At 41.4% G+C, this 22,090-nt stretch overlaps 1 protein-coding gene across 1 annotated transcript in view; it reads left to right on the forward strand.

Annotated features, from left to right (window-relative positions):
• The first annotated feature begins 18,915 nt into the window (after window positions 1–18,915).
• Window positions 18,916–22,090, forward strand: part of elp1 (elongator acetyltransferase complex subunit 1) — a 181,734-nt gene continuing 178,559 nt past the window's right edge. The window contains exon 1 of the mRNA XM_051929899.1: window positions 18,916–19,006. The gene's annotated coding sequence lies outside the window, so the exon portion shown is untranslated. The remainder of the gene's footprint in view (window positions 19,007–22,090) is intronic.

Below are 22,090 nucleotides of genomic sequence, written 5' to 3' on the forward strand. Positions count from 1 at the left end.
TAAATAGATAGACATACAGACAAATAGATAAATAGAGTGAAATGAACTATATGATAGATAGATAGATAGATAGATAGATAGATAGATAGATAGATAGATAGATAGATAGATAGATAGATATGAAAGGCACTACATAATAAATAGATAGACATACAGACAAATAGATAAATTGAGTGAAATGAACTATATGATAGATAGATAGATAGATAGATAGATAGATAGATAGATAGATAGATAGATAGATAGATAGATATGAAAGGCACTACATAATAAATAGATAGACATACAGACAAATAGATAAATAGAGTGAAATGAACTATATGATAGATAGATAGATAGATAGATAGATAGATAGATAGATAGATAGATAGATAGATAGATAGATAGATAGATAGATAGATAGAAAGGCACTACATAATAAATAGATAGACATACAGACAAATAGATAAATTGAGTGAAATGAACTATATGATAGATAGATAGATAGATAGATAGATAGATAGATAGATAGATAGATAGATAGATAGATAGATAGATAGATAGATAGAGTCACACATGAGCACATGGGAGGCAGCTAAAGGGTCTGAATGAGAGTAATTCCATGCCAAACCAGGGGGTGGCAGAGTGCACTAACTCTTTTTCTCAGAGCAGTTATGGGAAATCCTGTCTGGCTCTGATGACGTTACTTCTGGTCCCGGGCCCAATGACATAACTTCCGGTTTTGATTCCAGGGATGATGTCACTTTCTCTACCCTCCTTTAAAGCTGCCATCTGTGTGCCAACAAGGCAGTTCAGTTGTGCACTAGGGATTCTCCATCTGACCCGGAAGTGCTGTCAAGTCACGTGGGAGGAAGAACAGAAGCACTTCTGGGTCAAGAATTATATAAGGGACTGCTGAAGACCCAGCAAGCAAGATATAGAGAGAGACCTTTGTTGTTATTTGAATACTTGCCTGTGTTATTGTGGCTGTGGTGTTTGGGGAGCACTATGTCCTGAGTGTCTATCTGTTGGGTTTAAAGGGGCAACAGTGCCACCTAGCAATCACAATAGATAGATAGATAGATAGATAGATAGATAGATAGATAGATAGATAGATAGATAGATAGATAGATAGATAGATAGATAGATAGATTTTTATGTGTGTTCATTAGAGGTATTAGATATCAGTGCCAACTCGTGGCTTAGAGGGAAATTACTATCAAATGACCCCTGAGGTTGTTCCCAATTGTACATGTATGACACACTGATATATCTGTATTTATCTTTTAATTCTATATTGTCAGTCATTCTCTAACCCGCTATATCCTAACACAGGGTCACAGGGGTCCGCTGGAGCCAATCCCAGCGCAAGGCAGGAACAAATCCCTGGGCAGGGCGCCAGCCCACCGCAGGGCACACACACACACATACCCACACACCAAGCACATACTACGGACAATTTAAGATCGACAATGCACCTAACCTGCATGTCTTTGGACTGTGGGAGGAAACCGGAGCACCCGGAGGAAACCCACGCAGACACGGGGAGAACATGCAAACTCCATGCAGGGAGGACCCGGGAAGCGAACCCAGGTCACCTAACTGCGAGGCAGCAGCACTACCACTGTGCCACCATGCCTATTTTGTAATGGGACATTTTGTTATAATTTTTGCAAAGCACTTTAAGATGTCTTTATTATTAAACTGTACACTGACATTACCCAGGCTAGGATCCTAGCATTGTGCAAGTGCATTTCCATGATAACATTAACATTTTACCTGTAAAGCACTGCAGCATGCTGTTCTCTACAGAAAAATGCTTTATATAATAAAGGTTGTGTGTTTGTGTTGTGGCATGCAACCCTTCCAGCACTGGTTTCTGTCTTCTACTATGATGCCTCCAGGATAAGCAGCCACCTCAAGCAACTCAAGAACTGAACTTGTGAATTTCATAATGAGTAAGAGCAGAAGAACTTTTACAAACGAAAGGAGACTGTTCACTCCATCGAGGTGATTCAGTTAATTAATGGCTAAGCTGTCCTAATATCTCCTCCAGATGCATTTTAACAGCTGTCAAGGTTTCCACTTTAACCACATGAGTCAGATGTTTATTTCTGTTTGCTACGACTCCCTGTGTGAAGACGTGCATTCTGGATTTTCTCCTGAGTGCATTTCCCTTTAATTTCCAATGGTGTCATTGTGTAAATGATTCAGAATTTAAATGGATGAACTCTGTAGTGACAATAATATTGATGCCTGTGACAGATTTAGAGACCTGGACTCATTTCAGTTCAATATGGTTTATTGATCTATCTATCTATCTATCTATCTATCTATCTATCTATCTATCTATCTATCTATCTATCTATCTATCTATCTATCTATCTATCTATCTATCTATCTATCCATCTATCATATAGTGCCCTTCAGATTTACTGTATCTATTTATGATACCCTTCCCCTTCATTTCAATGATAATGTCATCTTAGAGCAGGGGTCTCCCACTCCAGTCCTGGAGGGCTACTTGTAGCTGCAGGTTTTTATTCCCTTTAATTAATCATTGACCAGTTTTCACTTCTTTTCCCTTCATTTTCATTGACTCGTTTTCTAAGATTCAGACCTCTAAATTGCTTCATTATTTTCCTTAAATGGCACCCAAAAAGAAATGAAATATGAAGTGAGCCAACACGTGACCAGCAATGTCGGGATCTCAAAGTCCTATCAATAAGAAGCCAATTCTTGTTTTTAATTAAACTTGTTTTTTAATTCCATGGCCTGTTGCTGCTCTCATTCTACCACAGCAGATATTTCCAAAGTGGTTGATTTTTACTTGTCTAAGAACACAAAATAAGTGGCGCAGTGGTAGCGCTGCTGCCTCGCAGTAAGGAGACCTGGGTTCCCTTCCCAGGTCCTCCCTGCATGGAGTTTGCATGTTCTCCCCGTGTCTGTGTGGGTTTCCTCCGGGTGCTCCGGTTTCCTCCCAGGTTAGGTGGATTGGCGATTCTATATTGTGCTTGGTGTGTGTGTGTGTGTGCGCGCCCTGCGGTGGGCTGGTGCCCTGCCCAGGGTTTGTTCCCTGCCTTGCACCCTATGCTAGCTGGGATAGGCTACAGCATTCCATCCGTGACCCCGTTCAGAATTCAAGTGGGTTAGAAATTGGCATGACATACAGTAGGGCTGTCTTTTCCCCTGGCATGGAGTCTTTCTGTTAGGCGTGGTTAACTGCAGTGCACAGGGCCTTGCTGCTTATAAAAGGACGTGACAGCCCAAGTTCCTTTTTAACCCAATATTCCATGCAAATATTGATTTTTGTGGAGGGCAACTTCAGCTTTTTCAATGTTTTTCTTCAATGTCACATTCTTGTTTTGTTTTGTGTGCATTGTTGAGCCCAAAGAATAAAAAGGGAACGTAAAGCTGTGATATACATCTCTGTTGCTTCCACAATGAGGCGTTCTCAGAAAACATAATGAACTAATTACTGGTAGGACAGGATGACAGGATATGGATTGCATATTGGGACGTGTTTGCTGTTTGACTGCATTTTAGGCAAATTGTTTTGCCTATTTTTGCTCTTTTAAGCTGTCAAGTCTCACCCAGGGTCCACACACCCCTACGCTGGGATTCACATTTCAAGCCTCTTTGATTTATTTTTGATTTCTTTGATTTAACAGTAAGTTGTTTATGTGCACTCATTTTGTTTTAGATTTTGTTTATGTATTGTGGCCTGCAGAGGGCACACCAGCCACCCAAACCTGACACACAGACAGACAGACAGACAGACAGACACCGGGCACGAGTTCAGCACACAACACACGTTTATTAAGTGGGAAAGCGCAGCTCCCTCACTCCCTGCAGCGGCACAATACAACAAGCACAGCTCCAATACAGCAGGGAAAAAAAGTACTGAACACGTCAATAAATTTCTAATGGGGCTACTGACATGACATTTTCACCAGACATCAGTAACAACCCAAGTAATCCACACACCCAAAGAAATCAAACAAGTAAGTCCATAAATGAAGTGATGTGTAATTAAGTTGAATGACACAGGGAGTACGTATTGAACACGCTTACTGGAATGTATTTCATACTTAGTAGAAAAGAGAGGAGGGTCCGTCAAATAGGCGAACCTCGGATCCAGGAGGAAAAGTGTGGTTTTCATCCTGGTCGTGGAACAGTGGACCAGCTCTACACCCTTAGCAGAGTCCTGGAAGGTGCATGGGAGTTCGCCCAACCAGTCTACATGTGTTTTGTGGACTTGGAAAAGGCATTTGACTGTGTCCCTCGGGGAATCCTGTGGGGGGGGTGCTCCGGGAGTATGGGGTACCGGACCCCCTGATAAAGGCTGTTCAGTCCCTGTACAACCGGTGCCAGAGCTTGGTCCGCATTGCCGGCAGTAAGTCGAACCCGTTTCCAGTGAGAGTTGGACTCCGCCAGGGCTGCCCTTTGTCACCGTTTCTGTTCATAACTTTTATGGACAGAATTTCTAGGCGCAGCCAGGGTGTTGAGGGGGTCCGGTTTGGTGGACTCAGGATTGGGTCACTGCTTTTTGCAGATGATGTTTTCCTGTTTGCTTCATCAGGCCGTGATCTTCAGCTCTCTCTGGATCGGTTCGCATCTGAGTTTGAAGCGGCTGGGATGGGAATCAGCACCTCCAAATCCGAGACCATGGTCCTCAGCCGGAAAAGGGTGGAGTGCCCTCTCAGGGTTGGGAGCGAGATCCTGCCTCAAGTGGAGGAGTTCAAGTATCTTGTTCACGAGTGAGGGAAGAATGGAGCGTGAGATAGACAGGCGGATCGGTGTGGTGTCCGCAGTGATGAGGGCTCTGCATCGGTCTGTCGTGGTGAAAAAGGAGCTGAGCCGTAATGCAAAGCTCTCAATTTACCAGTCGATCTACGCTCCTACCCTCACCTATGGTCATGAACTATGGGTAGTGACCGAAAGAACGAGATTGCGAATACAAGCGGCTGAAATGAGTTTCCTCCGCAGGGTGTCTGGGCTTTCCCTTAAAGATAGGGTGAGAAGCTCAGTCATCTGGGAGGGACTCAGAGTAGAGTCGCTGCTCCTCTGCATCGAGAGGAGTCAGATGAGGTGGCTTGGGCATCTGATCAGGATGCCTCCTGGACGCCTCCCTGGTGAGGTGTTCCGGGCACATCCAACCGGGAGGAGGCCCCGGAGAAGACCCAGGACACGCTGGAGGGACTATGTCTCTCAGCTGGCCTGGGAACGCCTCGCGATTCTCCCGGAAGAGCTAGAAGAAGTGGCCGGAGAGAGGGAAGTCTGGGCATCTCTGCTCAAGCTGCTGCCCCCGCGACCCGACTTCGGATAAGCGGCAGAGGATGGATGGATGGATGGACTTAGTAGAAAAGCCCTTGTGGGTAACAACAGCTTCAAGTCGCCTCCTGTATGGAGAAACGAGTCGCATGCATTGCTCAGGTGGGATTTCGGTCCAAACTGTTGTCAAATCTTAATGGTTCCGGGGGCCCCTTCTATGAACTCTGATCTTCAGTTCTTTCCATCGATTTTCAGTTGGATTCAAGTTGTGTGATGAACTCGGCCGTTCTAGCAGCTTCTTTATATTCTTTATTCTCTGACACCAATTGAGAGTTTTCCTTGGCTGTGTGTTTGGGATCCTCGTCTTGCTGAAATGTCCCCCCTCATTTCGTCTTCAGCATCCTGGTAGATGGCAGCAGATTCTTATCAAGAATGTCCCGCTACATTCCTCCATTCATCCTTCCTTCAATTCTATGAAGTCTGCCAGTATTTTAGGGTGTTTTTGTGGTGATGTGCAGCTCCAAACATGGGGTCTGCAGTGACATCCAAAGAGTTCAATTTTGCTCGCCTCTGACACAGACTCTACTCTCCTAGTAGCTCATTGGCTTCTCCAAATGTTGTGCAGCAAACCTTCAACGAGCTTCAACGAGCTTTTTCTTCAGCACGGTGAGCGTCCATAGAGGCCATGGAGTGCTTTACTTCTTGTTTTCTTTGAAACAACTGGACCTGCTAATTCCAGGGTTTTTCTGAAGATCTCGGCGAGTGGTCCTTGGCTTTTCTGATTCTTCTTTTGAGAGAAATCTTGTGAGGAGCACCTGGGGCGTCATGTATAACGCCGTGCGTAGAATTCACACTATAACATGGCGTAAGCACAAAAGCAGAAATGCTTGTACGCACAAAAAAATCCAGATGCATAAATCTGTGCAAACGCCAACTTCCACGTTCTTCCGCTACATAAATCCCGGTCAGTGTGAAAAGTATCGCACGTGCATGCGCCTTCTGTCCCGCCCCAACTCCTCCCAGAATTACACCTCTTTGAATATGCAAATCAATATAAATAGCCCTAAAGCTCAGCTTTCTGTGAAAAGACACAAAAGACTGGGGAAAATAGAACAATTTCAGCGAATACCAAGTGGAGGCAAAGACAAACGTACTATTTGTTGGTTTAAACAGTGATATAAACAACAAAAGGAAGTTAATCGAGTGACATAGAGTGTCGGAGAAACTGGAAAGTTCAAGTTCACAAAGTTGCACAATGCCTGAAATAAAAAAGAAGTGAAAAGGCAAGTCGTAGCCCAATGTCTGAGTGCCATATGAAAGCTTATTAGGGTATAGAAAAAAAAAATAGGCACACAATGGGGAAAAAAGCACAAAATAGATAGATAGATAGATAGATAGATAGATAGATAGATAGATAGATAGATAGATAGATAGATAGATAGATAGATAGATAGATAGATAGATAGATAGATAGATAGATAGATAGATAGATAGATAGATAGATAGATAGATAGATGTCAACTTTAATTTCGAAATTTCCACTTTAATCACATAGTTTATTTTGTCATTAAAGTAGAATATCATAAACTTCATCTTAAAATCGTTTAATGTTTAGTTTCTCAAATCCTATCATAACTAAAGTAGCACATTAAATGCTTTGTATTGTATTTGATCTTCTTTGTGCTCTGTGTGTGTGAACCACTATGTGCTTCTTAAATGGGCTTTCTCTTCCTCCGACAGGACACAGAATCCATTACATTCGTGATATTACAGCTCTCTGAATAACTAAAATACTGAGATGTATACTTGATATCATTTTCATGATGATAGGAGTTAAAGCATGTTATTAAACATGGGAACACAGTGGCGCAGTGATTGTTCATGTCTCACACAAGATGCTTGCTGCGGCGTGCATGACTTTCGATGAAATACTTTATTGCAGCAGTACTGTCTCTTTCAAATGTACTAACCTCCAATTCCTGTCCTTGGTTTCCTTTCTCCAAATACCCAATCGCCACACAATCAGCTCTGTAATAGACGTGAAGCCATCTGTAAGCTTAGAACACCGATTCTTCAATACTTTTAAGGAACATTGAAATATCTTTGTGATACGTGTTTAATTATTCTATCCATCTATCCTTCCAGTGTAGCGCCAGTCCCAGCAAGAATACAGCGCAAGGCAGGAACAATCCGTGAACTGAGTGCCAGCTCCTCACATGTTTATTTATTAACAATATAGATTATTTAAATTAATTTAAAGTTTTATCTGTATAATATAATAAACATATTTTGCTGCATTTCATCTTAAAAATGATATCGTCATCATAAGTAAATATGCGCTTTATAAAGTGGCTCAGGTTGTGCAATATTATAACTGTATCACAAGTTTACAGTGAGGTGATTGTCGTTATAATTACTAACAGTTCTACAAGGAGCACTTGATGGACAGACTGAGTGCGTTTAGAGTTTTTGGATGAAACTGTTTCTGAACTGCGAGGTCCGTACAGGAAAGGCTCTGAAGTGTTTGTCGTGTGAGTGCAGTTCAAATAGACTGTGCGCATGGCTGAGGCAGCGTGTGCTTGATGCTGTATCCTGATAATTCTCTTTCCAATCAGCTGCTATAGAGCTGTGATTCACACTCAGATACAGTGATATAAATACTCCGAGTGGTGCCGTGAGAGTAATATGGAAAAAGATGAACCGCTATGGCAACACCTAATGGGAGCAGTTGAAAGAAGAAGAAGGTGCAGTGAGAGGAACAACGCTAAAGCAGCTATGGTATTTAGAATAGTTTGGCCATTCTATGGACCATTATATTGTTACAGGTTAATTACAATCAGAAGCATTAAACTAATAAACAATATGCGGTTAATTTCAGTGTACTGTATTTATAAAACCGCATCAGGGATGTAGATCTAATAAAGAAAGGGAAACCACACAGGAACAGTAGCACTGCTTTGATGCTGGGTGCTGCCAGTCTGCAAAACCGAGCAGAGAACTTGCGTACGCCAGGGTATGAGCTACCATGGAAATGTGCGTGGCTTTACGGCAAGTTTAGGTTTTATACATCGCGATTTGAATGTGGAAACGTTCGTATACAACATTTTTGTGCGTACGCATCGTTTATATATGAGGCCCCTGGTTGTATCTGGTTTATGGTAAAGTGATGTTCTTTCCACTTCCGGATTACAGCCCCAGCAGCGCTGGAACATTCAGAAGTTTAGAAGTCCGTCTGTCACCGATGCCATCAGGATGTTTGTGAAGGTCTTGAGAGAGCTCTTTGCTTTTACCCATCATGAGATGCTTCTTGTGTGACACCTTGGGAGTAGCAGGCTATCAATTAGGACTAAAGCAGCTGATATTCATGTGCACTGATAGGGGGCTATCAGGAGTGACAGACATCAGCTGCTTTCTTGGCTTTCCAGGCCTTTTTGCACCTCCTTTTCTTCACGTGTTCAATATTTACTCCCTGTGTCATGCCACTTTATTACACATCACTTAATTTATGGACTTGTTTGTTTTGATTTCTTTGTATGTGTGGATTACTTGGGTTGTTACCAACATCTGGTGAAAAGTTTATGTCAAAAGCCCCGTTAGAAATATATTTACTGAGAAAAATGTCGACGCGTTCAGTACTGATTTTCCCTGCCGTAAGTACAAGTCACAGCACTTTCTTTGACTTCTTCTTCTTTCTGTCTCTCTCTCTCTCTCATTCTCTTCCTCCCGACTCTGCCTCTCGGATTAACGGCTGTCTTGTTCCTTTTAAGCCGCACCTAGAAGTGCTCCAGATGGCTCATTAAGGAGATCTGGGATCACTCCCAGGTGTAGTGAATTCCCAAAGTCGGGCTCTGTAGCTCCCCCTGGCAGCAGCCACAGAACCCAACAGGGTTTCAGTGAACTCCAACTCCCAGCATGCCCTGTGGGAATCCATGGTGCCACAGAAAACCCAGAGGGGGCTGCATTCTAGTGTCTCGGGTGGGAGATAATGTGTTATGTTCCATGTGTTTTGTGGATGGTTCTCCCAAGAGGCCAGGCCACCTTCCAGTCACCACCAAGATCTACCCTCCACCCGATAAAAATATTCGGAGGGTCTCTCATTGTTCCGCTGGAGTGGAGTGTTCTTGTGTTTTTCTTTTTTGTGAATTTCAGATGCTTAGTGAGTTACTGGATTTATTGACCTGTTGTTCTGTATTTCAACTATTCTTGGGATTTCATATTGGGATTTGCTCGCCTTGGATTGCCCTTTCTGGCAACTCTGTGCTCTGTGGAGCCTCATGTATTTACTGTTGTGACAGGGGAGTCCCAAAAGCACAAAGTTCCAAGAAGCACTTTAAAGGTTGCCCTCTTGAGTGGACATAACATAAAAATCCTGACTAGACATCAAAAAGGGCCTTGAAAAATCTTCATAAAATAAAAGGTATATTTTATCAAAGGCTCTGCAATAGATATACAGGTAACTCCAAAGAGCTCAAAGGAACTGCCAGCAAAGGCAAGGCAATCGCTGCAATCAAAGTCCCAAAACAGAATCCAAAGGCGTAGTCAAAAATGGAGCACAGGTTTATAAATCCATAATCACGGTCCTAATACAGAATCCAAAGATGTAGTCGAATTAAACGAGAACAGGCTCAAAAATCCTGGAATTCACAAGGCAAAGGCAAGAAACACTCCACTCCTTACTGTGTTCGAAATGAACTGCCAGGAACTGTGAAAGGCCATCCCATAAATAGGAAGGGGGGGCCATTCCTGTCGGTGATTGGCAGTTGGTCCCGCCCCTTAGGGAACCACCCACAAAACCCAAGGGACATAACTGAGGTCATTACCACATACAATTGAACACAAAGAAAAGTGTACATAATAAATTAAACAAAGATAAATACAAATAAATGACATAAAATTAGACAATACAAACAAAAGGCAAAATTGCGAACCCCAGCCATTGGGTAATACTGGCTGAAACATGACATTTACAGAGCCTTTTATACAATACTGGTAACATACCCGCGCTTCACAGCGGGTACGAGTCGGTGACATTGTGATCGACGGTGATCACCGGATTAGACATGTTAGTTGGGGTAAACTTGCACCCGTTGAGAAAGAAAGTACAAAGGAAGGCGTGAAGCAGTGGAGCAGGGAATGAAATGCAGAAGTCGGCACCAGGAAGACGTACCTGAGCAAGTAAGGAAGCCCAACAACGACAGCCTTGAAGGGGTGGACTGAAAGAAAAGTGAAGTTAAAATAAGCGTGGTAAATAATAATAATAATACATTTATCCACTGGTCTGTGCTATAAATTTGTTTTCTTTATGATTCTAGTGATTTTGATCATTTTTATTGTCAAAATTTCTGAACTGGCGCATTTCCTGTTCAAACACAGGGGAGAAACGTGAAGTGCGGCAGCGACGAGCCTCACCTCCCCTCGGACTGCGCTCTCCCTCACCTCACCCACGGGGTTGATGCCTACTATTGGTGCATGCCCATTACTGTCTCTCTGTGTAAGGTGTGCAGACACGTTTATTATACACCCTGACTTTCCACGGATTGGGTAATATCTTTAATGAATGTGCATGACATATTTAGTCTTGCTGATTGGACACAAAACTGCAGTGAAAATGCACGAGGAAAGGCAGACAGTACCGTGGTGCCCTGCAGGGGGCGCATGTGAGCCCAACAGGTGCTCATTGCTGCTGTTCTTCTCCGCAGAAGCGCCAATAAGTTAGCGATACCAGAAAGTCAAGTGCACTGCGGCGCTCCGTTTATTTTTATTTTTTGTTCCGACTGACTGCCAAAATGGAAGATTAAGAATTTTAAAACTAAATGAAAATAAGGAGGACTTTTACAATAAAGTGACGGAAACGTTCGTGGAGTAGGATAGGCACATGGACTTCATTTACAAATAAAGGTAAGACCATAAACGGTTTTCAGTTTTATAAAAAAATGGGATCAGACTAAGAAAAAAACAACCCAACATTTAAAAACTAAATTTTGAATTTAAATAAAATATTCTTTTGTTTTTCTTGTTATCCTTTTGTTGAACAGTCTGTATTAAAGTTGATTAAAGCATCAGAATTAAAAGCTTTTCAAAACAACTAAATATTTCAATTAAGGTCAACATTAAAATGCGTTATTTTGTACACCACTCTATTCTTTCATTTGCACTGAATGAGTATGAATTGTGGAATTGCAACGGCAAATTTAGAACACATGGAGGTTGAGGAGCAAATGCGCTCTCTCTGACTGCTATAAATGTAACATTCTTTCTAAAATATGCGCCTTACCGATGTGTGTGTAAAGAATGCTGATGAGATATGTAATATAACCAGTAGTCAATGTGCATGCCGACAATTGAATAGTCAATAAGCTACTCTTGTGGGTTCATATATTTCTAAATCTGACTCTGAAGGAGTCACCAGTCATGAACCTCACCTCACGTCACTTATTATAACTTATGACAAGGAATTCTAAACGAGGTTGCATTGGTTCCAAACAATTGCCCCAGGGGCAGCAACACTTTGTTCCAAAATTTCCTGTTTCCCTGTGCCACCCCGTACAATCTGGTCGAACCATATTCCCGACACCTGTTCAATGTAATATATTCACCCGCAAAGACAAACATCCCAGAGATTTTATTATCGTTGGATGCAGAAAAAGCATTTGATATGATTGAATGGAAATACCTTTTCACTACATTGGAGACTACTGTATACAAATCCAGAAGCTTCAGTTTGTATTAACAACATTTGCTCAGACTACTTTAAACTAGAATGTGGTACCTGATAAGGATGCCCCTTGTCACCACTACATTTTGCAATTGCCATTGAACCACTGGCAGTTCACTGTCGAAATGCTTATCAGATAAAGAGGATTATCAGAGAAGGACTGGAACGGAAATTTTCTCTATATGCAGATGATATGGTACTGTATATATCAGACCCACAAAATACTGTGCCTGCAGTCCTAACAGCTCTAACAGAATTTCAAAAGATCTCTGGTCCCAGAATTAATCTGAATAAAAGTGTACTCTTTCCAGTGAATTCTCAAGCACACAATATTAGATTGGATACCTTCCCTTTTATCATTGCAGATCAGTTTAAATATCTAGGGGTAAACATCACAAGTAAACATAAAGCTCTTTATCAACAAAATTTTGCCCTCTGTATGGAAAAAATTAAGCAAGACTTGCATAGATGGTGAACCCTCCATCTCACTTTAGCTGGAAGAATTAACATTGTTAAGATGAATATCCTTCCTAAGCTTCTCTTTTTATTTCAAAATATTCCAATATACATCAATAAATCATTCTTTAAGCAATTAGATTCAACCATAACCTCATTTATTTGGAACCTAAAACATCCACGTATCTGAAGAGTGACCCTACAAAGACTTAAGACAGAAGGTGGCATGGCTCTACCTAACTTTCAGTTTAGCAAATATACAAACTATAAAAACCAGGACACAAATAGGTGAACATACACAGGCTTGGTCAGCAATGGAAATAAAATCCTGCATTACTTCTTTACTTTATATCCCCTTCTTTGTGCCCCTATAAATGCAAGTTATCGCCAATCCACTAACAACCCAATTGTGTTTCACTCACTCAGAATATGGAACCAATGTAGGAAGTATTTTAAGATGGAAAATCTTTTATCTGTGGCACCTCTGCAAGAGAACCACTTTTTTCAGCCCTTGCAAACATGCAGTTTTTAATGTCTGGAAAACATTTGGGATTAAATCACTTAGAGATCTGTACATAGACAACATCTTTGCATCCTACGAACAATTACATTCTAAATTTAATTTTCCAGCAACACATTTGTTTCACTATCTTCAAATTAGAAACTTTGTCAAACAGAACCTGCCCGATTTTCCCCATCTTCCACCTTCCTCTATGCTGGAAAAAATATTGCTCGGCCTCAAGGACTCAGGCAGCATTTCCGCAATATATAAAATATTTTACAGTCCCTCCCTTTCAAAGATCCAAGAGGACAATGGGAAAAGGATCTCTCACTCAACATCTCAGAACAGGAGTGGAAGGGAGCAATGCAAAGAATTCATTTGAGCTCCACATGTGCAAAGCGTACAATTATTCAACTGAAAATTATATATTGAGAACATCTGTCTCACTTGAAATTATCTAAAATGTTTCCAGGGCAAGATCCAACCTGCAAATGCTGCAATCAAGTTCCAGCCTCACTGGGTCACATGTTTTGGGCCTGCACCAAATTAACATCATTCTGGACCAAAATTTTTAAATGCCTTTCAGACAGTCTTGGTGTCACAATCCCTCCTAATCGTCTAACAGCTGTGTCTGGTGGGCTTACAGAGGGGCTTAAAGTGGAGAAGGACTAACAAACTGTGATTGCCTTTACTACACTATTGGCACAGAGACTTATTTTGCTAAACTGGAAGAATCCTAACTCTCCTCTTTTAAGTCAGTGGGTAACTGATGTCATATATTATTTGAAATTGGAAAAAATCAAATTCTCATTTAGAGGATCTGTACTGAACTTCTTCAAAACCTGGCGGGATCTAATTAATAATATTTTAGAATAAGCTCTTAAAGCACTGAGGAAGCAGATTCTCTCCCTATTTCTTTTTCTTCTCCATTTATTTGTATCTGCCTATTAAACTCTTCAATTTATTTATTTTTACTGTTTTTAAGTTTTAGTACATTGGCCATGCTGTCTTTCTCAGGGGTGGGGGTGGATTTGTTCTCAATCCTGTTTTTTTTTTGTAAGAGGACTGTATTGGTGGAGTATTATATTTATTGATGTTTGTACTTTTCTAATATTCAACATAACAAAACATCTATCTATCTATCTATCTATCTATCTATCTATCTATCTATCTATCTATCTATCTATCTATCTATCTATCTATCTATCTATCTATCTATTATATAGTGCCTTTCATATCTATCTATCTATCTATCTATCTATCTATCTATCTATCTATCTATCTATCTATCTATCTATCTATCTATCTATCTATCTATCATATAGTGCCTTTTAATCTATCTATCTATCTATCTATCTATCTATCTATCTATCTATCTATCTATCTATCTATCTATCTATCTATCTATCTATCTATCTATCTATCTATCTATCTATCATATAGTGCCTTTTAATCTATCTATCTATCTATCTATCTATCTATCTATCTATCTATCTATCTATCTATCTATCTATCTATCTATCTATCTATCTATCTATCTATCTATCTATCTATCTATCTATCTATCTATCTATCTATCTATCTATCTATCTATCTATGCAGACTTCGTTCTCACAAGGTGGCAGGCCCTCATGGCATCAGCCCAAGGGTGCTTAACATCTGCGCCTCACAGCTCTATTGTGTACTACTTAGGATTTTCAACTTAAGCCTGAGTATGAAAAAAGTGCCAATGCTATGGAAAACATCTTGTCTGATTCCTGTTCCAAAGAAGGCACATTCTAGTGCCCCTTCTGACTACAGGCCAGTGGCGTGCACTGCACACATCATTAAAGTCTTTGAGAGACTAGTCCTGGAAATACTTCGCCCTCAGGTTAAGTCAGCACTGGACCCTCTCCAGTTTGCCTACCAGGCGAGGATTGGAGTCGAAGATGCAATCATCTACCTGCTGCACCGTGCCCACAGTCACCTAGACAAGCTAGGAGGAACTCTCAGGATTATGTTCTTCGATTTGTCATGTGCCTTTAACACCATCCAGCCAGCCACACTGGGGAGTAAGTTATCGGAAATGCAGGTGGATACTCCTAGTTTCGTGGATCATGGACTATCTGACGCAGAGGGCTGCCATCTGCAGAAATTCTCTGATGACTCTGCAGTAGTTGGTAGTATCAGACATGGAGACGAGACAGAATACAGAAAGGTAGTGGATGGGTTTGTTGACTGGTGTGAGCTGAATCAACTGCAGATCAACACCAGTAAAACTAAAGAACTGGTAGATGATTTAAGAAGATTGCGATCTCCAGCCACTCCCCTGACTATTAGGGGTGTGGAGGTGGAGATTGTTGAGGAGTACAAGTATCTAGGGGTGCATATAAGCGATAAGTTAGACTGGTCCAGGAACTCGCTGACCATATAAAAGAAGGGTCAAAGTAGGCTGTATTTCGTACGCAAGCTCAGATCTTTTACTGTCAGCAGCACTATGCTTCGGATGTTCTATAACAGTGTGGTGGCCAGTGGGGGGAGCCTGGTATATATAAATGTAATTTATTTATTTATTACTATTATTATAAGCTGCTCTTTCCTAAATCACTTAACGTTTGGCATTCACATGACTATGCCCCCTTGTGGTGGCTCTTACATTGTGCCTTTGTAAAATTCATTCTTGGTCATGTATTCTGTTTAGTTTGTTGGTATTGTTGATTATTTTTGGAATTTGGGATTGTCCACTACCTGCTGTATTTTGTTTCCTTTCCTTGTTGTTTTCCCCTGCCTTTCTTTGTTTCAACTATCTGCTTACTTATTAGCGACAGGTTAGGAGCACGCACTGATACAGTGCATTGCCGCACCCACCACAAACCAACTCAGGATCCAGATTAGGACCAGAGTGCAGCCATGCAATGGGTGATACGTCAGCACCACCCATCAGTGTGAGGTTTTTTATGGTGGCTGGAGTGCCAATTCTGCCACCAACCCCCAAGTTTTTCCCTGCAAGGCCTACATGCAGGGATGGATGCAGATTAGCGTCATACCCAGGACGGTGCAATTGCAGGTTAAGGGCCTTCCTTGCTCAAGGGCCCAACAGAGCAGAGTCCCTTTTGACATTTACGGGATTTGAACTAGCAACCTTTCTGATTGCCAGTGCAGATCCCTAGCCTCAGAGCCACCACTCTGCCACATTAGCGACAGAATAGGAAATAATCTTGTAAAGCGGACATTTTGTCCTCAATGATTCAAATTCAGGTACATTTTATAAGCAATTAGGGTCATTCTGCAAAATATGCAAAATAAAATGATTCTTTATCGAAAGGTGAGTAGGGACTTTAACCTCGCCAATAGTAAAAACAAGACAAATTAGGCAGTGTATAGATTCAGCATCTTAGTGAATGCAAACAATAAGACGGCTTTTACCACATTTGTAGTAATTAAATGCCTTACTACAAGTACAAATGTTTGTGATGCATCATCTGTTGGAATGACAAATATTATGCACATGTCTCTGTCACGTACCATTTGGGGTTTATAAAAGTAGTGTTAATGTTTGTGATGCGCTATCTGCTGGACTAAGAAATGCAATGCATTTTATTACTAGAAATGTTTGTGATGTGCCATCTGTTGGAATGACAGAGACGGAGCCACTGCACAGACACTTGTTCTTTTATTACGGTGTATTTTATTTAAGTGCATATTGATTTTTTTTGGTATGCTATTTATTCCGTTATTATTCTTATCTAATTTGAATTTGTTTTTCTTTTCTTGCAACTGTTACTTTTAGATCTTGTTGTTATATCTCAGCTAGGATGGGTTTCGAATTCTTGTTTATGCCTCTTTTGTTCATTTTTTGATTATTTTATTCATGTTTATTATCTACATTATTCTTTATTTTTGATGTTATTTTTGTATTTAAGCTGCCTTTGATATATGTTCTGTGTCTTTTATGGGTGGCTCCCCCTGAGATGGGACCAACTGCCAATCACCACCAACAACTTCCCTCCACCCTGCAATCCAGAGGGTCTTTGACAGTTCCTGACAGTTCACTTTGAACGTGCTTGGGAGTTTTGGTGCGTTATTGAGTTTCTACTGTGCTTATTGTGAATTATTGGATTTTCAATCTGGTTTCCTCCCACAGTCCAAAGACATGCAGGTTAGGTGCATTGGCGATTCTAAAATTGGCCCTAGTGTGTGCTTGGTGTGTAGGTGTGTGTGTGTGTGTCCTGTGGTGGGTTGGCACCCTGCCTGGGATTAGTTCCTGCCTTGTGCCCTGTGTTGGCTGAGATTGGCTCCAGCAGACCACCGTGACCATGTGTTCGGATTCAGCAGGTTGGAAAATAGATGGATGGATGGATTTTCAATCTGTTTTGCTTTGTCTTTTGTCTAATTTTGGGATTCTTGTTTTGGGACTTTGCTTACTTTGGATTGCCTTATTGGTTTTCGGCAGCTCTTATTTCTGTCTTTATGCTCTATGGAGCTTTATTGTTGTTGAAGTGCATTTCTGTGAGAATAGACCTTTTATTTTATGAAGATTCTATATGTCCCTTTTTCAATCCAGCTGGGGTTTTGATGGGACTTCCCTCTCTAGTGTGATATTTTTTAGAACTTTTGGAACTTTCTTGCTTTGGGACTCTGAGTTATAACACTTGTAAATCCCTTTGAGCTACGGCTTGTATATGACTTTAGTGAAGCACAACCAAACAATTAATTCTCGATTTGCTAATTTTGTTATAATGTTACCCTTTTCTCTTAAGAAACAAAACAAGTTATTTCATAATAAAGAGGTGAGACACCTGTACCTTTAACTATGAAATAAGCGAGACAGCCATAGCATCACTAATTTGATTTAATAAGCAGGATATGTTTTGATTTTTTATTCCTGGAACCAAAGTGAACCCCAGTTAACGGGCTCAAAAGGCAAAAACCGGGAGTGGTCTCCCGTGGACTTTCTCATATACACAGATATGGGGATGGATGGATATTTAAGGAGTAAACCGCAAGACAATGATCATATTTTTATATTATGAACATTAAGGAACTATCAACAACAAATCAAATCAAATCAATAATATATTGAGCAGTTATTATAAAAGTAAAGTTGAATAAATCGGACTCTGCAGCTGCATGAATAAAAGGTAAAGTACCACTTCCGGTTAACGGAAATAGTCCAAAAGTTGATAGGATTCAAAATTTGTACCTAATACTTGTATGCAAAATTTGGTTTACCTAAGTAATAGCGTCCTCAAGTTATCATGTTTACATACACACCCACAGACATAATTCCAAAAATGGTATTTTCAGACTTGTGGAGGCCTAAAATGTTGAGATTTATGAAAATCTTGAAACTGAATTTTTGAAGGATTTCAATTCTTTCCCTTCGAATACGAGCAAAATGACACCTTTTATGGCTAACTAAAAGGATTACATTGTGCAAGCTTTCCAGGCAACTCAGGCCCCTTCTTCAGGCAAGATGTAATACACATGTGTTTATATACATACTCTAGGACAAGAAACAACATTGGCAAATCTTTAAATGAGAAAATTAAAATGTAAAAAATTAATAGATTCATTCAGGCTAGGGTTAATTTAACAAGAGAGAAAAGAACAATGTATGGTCAAGATCTTTGGATAAGATACTCATTACAAACTTCAAAATACTTTGTTGGACAGTTATCTTATCCAAAGATCATACATGGACCCTGCACATACCTGTACATCCAGTCTCTGTATTACATCTTGCCTGAAGAAGGGGCCTGAGTTGCCTCGAAAGCTTGCATATTGTAATCTTTTTAGTTAGCCAATAAAAGGTGTCATTTGCTTGGCTTTTCTCTACATTCATAATGGCTAACACAGTACTACACCCTTCTACCTTCGAATACGAGAAAGTTTTTAATGCGCATCCTCTGGGAGGGTGCAATAAAAGCGAGAGCCGGAAGGTGGCGACATTTCCTAAAATAAAAAGTCCTTCAATCGCAGTGGCTTCAGCAGCCTTATTCTGCAGCTGCGCAGGCTGGTGGGTGAGAGGTTAAAGGGCACAGGGTTGTTTCGTGCTGTCAGCTTGTTGTTTTTGTAATTATATGTGCGAATTTGTACAGGTATGTGTTTTATGTTCACGTTTCTTTTATGCTTGATCATGTGTGGCAGATAGCAGGCCGAGTGATTACGTTTATCGGAGCTATAGAAAAACTAAGTGGGAGACGGAAGCCCACCACGTGTGTTTGTGTTAAGCGGCGGATGAAAACAGACCGACACGCAGTTCTTTATGACATTTCGAGGAGTGTTTACATTACAGTGGGGGCGAGCACAGATGTAAATATTGCGAAGCGCTATCCCAGCTCTGGATCGGGCGATCCTCCTATTTAGATTCGGACTTCTAAAAAGCAATCGTATCTACAAAGCGGTGTTGGACAGAGCAAAACTGTTCTTCCCTAGTGAGCATACAAAGTGGGCACAGCCTGTGTGTGTGTGTGTGTGTGTGTGTGTGTGTGTGTGTGGCATGTGGTGTATGCCTTTAAACCCCGAGATGCCGGTTCAGTTTAGACCTTTGACTCGCTCACTACAAGGGTGAGCAGACGACCCGCTTTGACCGGGACAGTCCCGTTTTCAGTGCTGTGTGGAGCACCTGGTTTGGGTGACCAGACATCCCAATTCTATGCGCCGCGTCCCGTTTTTAGGCGTATGAAAGGCGAAGGTGGACCCCCAAAGTAATGTATTTCATGTGCATTTTCACAGAGCGCACGATACTTTATGGGGGAAATGGGGTCTTCGGTTTCATTTACATCTAGCACACTCTCTATATTAATGAGTTATGTCCCGCTTTTGAACCACGACAGTCTGGTCAGCCCTTTGCACAAGTGTCCCGGTTTGGGACTTTGAAAATCTGGTCATCCTACTCATTATACGACCCCGAGTGAGGCACTTAACCTGCCAAAGTTATTAAAGGCGCGCGATAACCGCAACAACATTCATTTATAGAGTACATTTTTATACAAAGGCTGTAGCTCAAAGTGCAAATATTATTTTAAATATTTTTTGAAAAGGGCCAACTATACTTTCTTAGAAGGCTGGCGTCATTCAACATCTGCAATAAGATGCTGCAGATGTTCTATCAGACGGTTGTGGCGAGCGCCCTCTTATACGCGGTGGTGTGCTGGGGAGGCAGCATAAAGAAGAGGGACGCCTCATGCCTGGACAAACTGGTGAGGAAGGCAGGCTCTATTGTAGGCACGGAGCTGGACAGTTTGACATCTGTGGCAGAGCGACGGGCGCTGAGCAGACTCCTGTCAATCATGGAGAATCCACTGCATCCACTGAACAGGATCATCTCCAGACAGAGGAGCAGCTTCAGCAACAGACTGCTGTCACCGTCCTGCTCCACTGACAGACTGAGGAGATCGTTCCTCCCCCAAACTATGCGATTCTTTAGTTCCACCTGTGGGGGGTCAACGTTAACATTATACAAAGTTACTGTCTATTATACCTGCATTGTTATCACTCTTTAATTTAATATTGTTATTATCAGTATGCTGCTGCTGGAGTATGGGAATTTTCCCTTGGGATTAACAAAGTATCTATCTATCTATCTATCTATCTATCTATCTATCTATCATCGTGGCCAAAAGTTTTGACAGTGACACAAATAATTAATATTCACAATGTTTGCTGTTTCAGTGTTTTTAGATATTTTTGTCAGATGTTTCTATGGTGTTCTGAAGTAGAATCACAAGCAGTTCACAAGTTTCAAAGGCTTTTATTGACAGTTACATGAAGTTTATGTGCAGAGTCCATATTTGCAGTGTTGGCCCTTCTTTCTTTTCCAAGTCCTCTGCCATTCGGAATCAACTTCTGGGCCCAATCCGGACTGATGGCCGCCACCCATTATTGCAGAATCAATGCTTGGAGTTTGTCAGAATTGGTGGGTTTTTTGTTTGTCCACCTGCTTCTTGAGGATTGACCACCAAGTTCTCAATGGGATTAAAGGTCTGGAGAGTTTCCTGGCCATGGACCCAAAATTTCACTGTTTTGTTTGCAGAGCCACTTAGCGCACCGGGACATAAGGTAAAAGTGAGAACTATCATGCATTGTTGGTCACCAAACTGTTCTTGGATGTTTGGGAGAAGTTGCTCTCACAGGATGTTTTGGTCCCTTTCTTTCTTCATAGTTGTGTTCTTAGGCCAAATTGTGAGTGAGCCCTGCACTCCCTTGGCTGACATGAATGGTCTCGGGATGCTTTACTGTTGGCATGACACAGGACTGAGGGTAGCGCTGCTCACCTTTTTTTTTTTTTCCAGACGCCCCAAACAATTGGAAAGGGGATTCATTAGAGACAACTAGGGGGCTCCGCCCCCTGCTTGCTTCGCTCGCCAACCCCTGGTTGTGGGTAACCCGAAATACATTTGAAAGAGATTATTGTCTTTCTTGGTAATTGTTACATATGTATCATGTTCACTGTCACAATATCTGTAGGCTATGCTTCCGCAGTTTGAGACGCGCGTTGTAGGCGTCCATGTTCATTGTATCTGTCTGTGCGGGCTCGTTTCTGTAGCTCTGTTAGTGGAGCTGTTTGGTTTTGGAGCTGAGACAGTTATGCTTCCGCGGTTTCAGATGTGCGTTGTAGGCGCCCACGTGTATTGTTGTTATCCATGCGGGTTCGTTTTTGTAGCTTCGTTAGTGGAGCTGTATAGTTTTGGAGACATGATCGTGACTCCATTAGTTCTTTGTTATGTACCGTTAGTAATATGAATAATTGCACTTACTGTTAATACGCAGCGTTTTCTGTGGTTGCACTGTTAATAATGCGTCACTGTAATGTGATTCACCTATGCTGTATAGTTTGGACATGTGAGGATGACGTTCGTTTAATACGGAGCGTTCGCCCGTGTCGCTCTGGGGCCCCCCACTGTTAATACGGAGCTCCTTCCGTACTATTATGCAGTGTATTGTGGACCTCTGCGGACTCCGTATTTTTTCCCGTTTCACTCTGGGGCGGGGGGTTAATTCTTTGTTTTGTGTGGTTGTGTCGTTACCTATGGGCGCGTTGCCTCATTTCTTATTTATGTTAGTTGAGTTCCTTCGTGTTTGAGCTGTGACGCGTTGTAGGCGCCATCGCCTTTCGTACTATCTCGCGCAATTCCGTACTATTATGCTGTGTGTTGTGTAGGCGCCTGTGCACTATGTCT

This window comes from Erpetoichthys calabaricus, chromosome 7, assembly GCF_900747795.2.
Source record: "Erpetoichthys calabaricus chromosome 7, fErpCal1.3, whole genome shotgun sequence".
Lineage (NCBI taxonomy): Eukaryota > Metazoa > Chordata > Cladistia > Polypteriformes > Polypteridae > Erpetoichthys > Erpetoichthys calabaricus.